Here is a 4,518-nt window from a genome sequence, read left to right as displayed (position 1 = left end):
TTTCATTGTACAAGCCTTTCATCTACTTGGTTAAGTTAATTTCTAAGTATATTTGATGCTATTCTAAAGAGAGTTGTTTTGTGATTTTCAGACTGTTCATTGTTAGTGTATAGAAATGCAACTGGATTTTTAAATTGACTTTAGAGAGGAAGGAAGGGAGGGAGGGAGGGAGAGGAGCATCGATGTGAGAAACATCAATTAGTTGCCTTCCACACAGTCCCCAAGTGGAGATGGAACCCACAACCTGGTATGTGCCCTGATTGGAAATTGAACCTGCCACTTCTGGTGTAAGGATGACACCCCAACCAACTGAGCCATATCGGCCAGGGCAAAGTGCAGGTGATTTTTGTGTGTTGACTTTGTATCCTGCTACTTTGTTGAATTTATATTCTTCCTTCCTTTCCTTTTCTTTTTCTTTCTTTCTTTCTTTCTTTCTTTCTTTCTTTCTTTCTTTCTTTCTTTTTTCCTTCTTTCTTTCTCTTTTTTTGTTTTGTTAATCTATTGATTTTTAGAGAGTGGAAGGGAGGGGGAGAATAAGAGAGAAAGAAACATTGATTGGTTGCCTCCAGCATGCACCCCAACCAGGGCCCAGATCTAACCTGCAACCCAAGTACATGCCCTTGACCAGGAATCAAACCCAGGACCCTTCAATGATGTGCAGGCCAATGCTCTAACCATTGAGCAAACTGGCCAGGGCTCATGCATTATTTCTAACAGAATTTCGGGGTATGTGAAATCTTTAGAGTTTTCTACATATAAGATCATATACTGAGCAAATAGATAATTTTACTTCCTCCTTTCTCATTTGGATGCCTTTTATTTATTTTTTTTCTTGACTAACTGCTCTGGCTAGAGCTTGCAGTACTATGTTGAATAGAAGTGGTGAAAGCAGGCTTTCTTGTCCTGTTCCTGATCTTAGAGGAAAAGCTGTCAGTCTTTCCCCATTGAGTATAATGTCTGCTGTGGGTTTTTAATATATGAATTTTGTTATGTTAATTTCTTCTATTCCTAGTTTTGTGTGTGTGTGTGTGTGGTTGTGTGTATGTTTTATAATGAAAGTGTGTTGTACACATCAATTTTTAAACTAAGAAATATCTCTCACCTGAATGATCAAAGCATTCTCTCCCAGTTATCAAGCTATGTGGAGAGACAAATCAAAACCAAAAGGGTACCATGGTTCTATGACTAGAACCATGTAAACAAAAAAGAAATTTAGACTATAAAAATTTCTACAGCTAACATTCATCATTCAACAAATACTGTCTACTGCTTGCCAGGAACTATTCTGACTGTTGGACAGAAAAATGAAATAGCTGTGTTGGAAGACAGAAATAATCACGCAAATATATTTATAATTATATATTGAAATTAGTGAGTTGAAAGAAAAAGTAGTAAGCTATACAAGAGAATACCAAGGTATTCTTAAATCAGATTTTATAGATAAGGGGTTTGCCTTTCTAAGAATGCCTTTCTGAGATCTGACATTTCAAAACAGACTAAAGAATTAGTAGAAGTTTGGAGAGATGGGGAAGCGAAGAGTTGTGGAGGGAAAAGAATTCCAAGCAGAAAGAATAAAGTGTCTGAAGTATCTCAGGACCCTCGGTCCATAGGAGGAAGGCAGCACTGGGTTGGGATTGTACTTAGAGAGTTACAAGCTGAAGATGAAGAGGGAAGCAGGGGGCATTGACCTGTTTTAAGCAGAAAGGTGGCCTGATGCAATCAATATTTTTAAGCACTCACTTGCTACGTAGATTGAAGTGAAAGAATGAATGCAATTAGGAGACTATCATAATCTTCAAAGTGAAAAAGTGAGTGGCATAGACCAAGACTGTGGTAGTGAAGACAAAAGCAGCTGTTGGCTTTAAAAAATAAAAATGTAATTGGTGAGAGATTGAAAAGAGAAAAGGGAGGTTTCAAGGATGACAGCTAAGTTTCTGATTTGAGCAAGTGGGCAATGGAAGTCCCATTTTCTGAGTTGGAGGAATCTAAAGGAATTGCAGATTGGGAGAGGTTACAGTGAATAGATCAAGAACACAATTATAGCCCTAACTGGTTTGGCTCAGTGGATAGAGCGTCGGCCTGCAGACTGAAAGGTCCAAGGTTCGATACTGGTCAAGGGCATGTACCTTGGTTGCGGTCACATCCCCAGTAGGAGGTGTGCAGGACGCAGCTGATCGATGTTTCTCTCTCATCGATATTTCTAACTCTCTATCTCTCTCCCTTCCACTCTGTAAAAAAAATCAACTAATATATATATATATATATATATATATATATATATATATAAAGAACACAATTATAGACATGTTTATGACAATCTTGTGATATCTAATTGGAAATTTAGAAAGATAGATGATAGGTAGATAGATAGATAGATAGATAGATAGATAGATAGATAGATAGATAGATGATAGATTCAGTCAGAAAAGAGATCTAGGTAGGACAATGAATCTGGGAATTCAACAGCATGAATGAGATCATCTTGGGACACATATTGAGTGAGAAGACAATGTATGAGGTCTCAGCAAATCTTTCACTTAGAAGTCAGATGGGAGAGCAGAAAGGATCAAGTAGATGAAAAAATGAGTGTCCTGCTTGACCAGCATGGCTCAACGGTTGACCGTCGACCTGTAAACCAGGAAGTCACAGTTCAATTCCTGGTCAGAACATATATCCGGGTTGTGGGCTCGATTCCCAGTATGGGTCATGCAGGAGGCTTCTTTTATAGAGTCAGTCTCTCTCCCTTTCTCTCTGAAATCAATAAAAGATATATTTTTTAAAAAAACAAAAAACAAAAAACAGTGTCTTAAGAGGTCAGAAGAAAACCAAGCAGCCAAGAAATGTCAAGAAAGGAACACTCTTTCCCTAAAGTAGAACCTTGACAATGGGAATGCAACTCTCAACACCCTGGCTTAGCCTTCTTTTCCCCAGCTCTGAGCAGGCTACAGGTCAACATCTACATTGACTCCCCTGCTCCTGTTTTTATTTGCAGTCAAAACTCTTCTGTTGTAATTCTTTTTCTCTCTCTAGATATGTTTATACCATTGGCCAATGTCACGATTTTAGCACGAGACTTAATATGCTTGTTTAATACAGCCCACATGAACATAATTTGACCACCAAAGTGAAAGGAACTTTTCAACAGCTGAAGGAAAATTTTCAGTAGTTAAAGAGGCTAATGCTGGTTAATATCATAATTAGCTCTTAAGAGGGCAATAATTTTCTAGTTCTTAGTAACCTCCAGAAGGTGATTTATTCATAAACGCTGGTTACTACAAGTAGGAGACAAACATAGATAAGGGACAAAAAGAGCAAGATCCTTTTTCCTGGAGGGTTTGTTTCTTCCTGCTGAAATGTGGCATGGTGAAAAAAATCAGCAGATTTGACTCTGACAGTAAGTTACGTGACCTTTGGGAAATCACTTAGTGTCCTTCAACCTTAGTTTCACCTGTAAAACAAAGAAACTGACCTAGATTTTGTCCAACCCTCCCTGCTATTCTAATGGTCTATCACTATAAAACTATGACTATTTTCAACTTAGTTTAAGCAAAAGTTTGGTCTCCAAACTGATCAGAATGCAGATAAGCACTAGGATCCAGAGCCAACAATGTACACCAACCCTCATCAGACCAACCCACCATTTGACATACTTGAAAGAATGTTAAATAGAGCAAAAACCATCAGTGTAGAGTTCTTTTTAGATGAAAACGTTCTTAATCATAGTCATTTGAGGGTTTTGACCATGGAGCGTTCTTCACTCTATGGAGTTTAAATAGATGTTCTCTTTAGGAAACTAGTGCTGAAAGGAAAAAAAAAAAAAAAAAGGAGAGAAGAGGAGAGAAGGAAGTTGAGAGGGACAGGAGGAAATTTTAAAAAGAAATTGGATGTCTTTTAGGTGGAAAGAGTGGTTCTAATTATAGAAGAACAATCTCTCTGGATGTGCCACAGCCTCTACGCTCTTAGAAAATACCTGTGATTAAAAAAAAAAAGAAATTTGTAATAAATTGATTCATTCACTGCAAAATGAGGTCAGAGGTGGCAGCATTTATTCTTCACTCATAATGTGCTTGATGAAAAAGAACTGAAGCTAGGAAGACTAATGCTAAATATTTCTGAAAACTGAATATATTGTTTCACAGGATTGACGTAAAAGGCCATGCACATATTCATTTTAAACTGCACATGCAGAAATGGCTTTTAGATGCAGATATTTTTATTCTAAGGGATGCTGCTTCTATAGGAAGTAAGTCTGGGCAGTGACATATTTTTTGACTGCCTTAATTTAGGCACTCACATGCGTGTTGTCTATGGAACAAGTATATACACTGATATAAATGATGCTGCTGATGTGGAAAACATCTGTGGAATTTTTGGAATAAAAGTATCCACCCCACCCCTGAACCTCTGCCACCAAGTTCTCCATTCCTGAGACTGCCAGTGTTATCAATTTTTATTACCTTTCAGAAATATTTTATAAAAGTAATGAACGTATTTGTTCTAAAAAAATATACATAATTA

This window comes from Myotis yumanensis, unplaced genomic scaffold (genome assembly GCF_028538775.1).
Source record: "Myotis yumanensis isolate MYYU_CA2020_CCGP unplaced genomic scaffold, mMyoYum1.0.hap1 SCAF_1, whole genome shotgun sequence".
Classification (NCBI taxonomy): domain Eukaryota; kingdom Metazoa; phylum Chordata; class Mammalia; order Chiroptera; family Vespertilionidae; genus Myotis; species Myotis yumanensis.
This window is presented reverse-complemented; position numbering follows the sequence as displayed.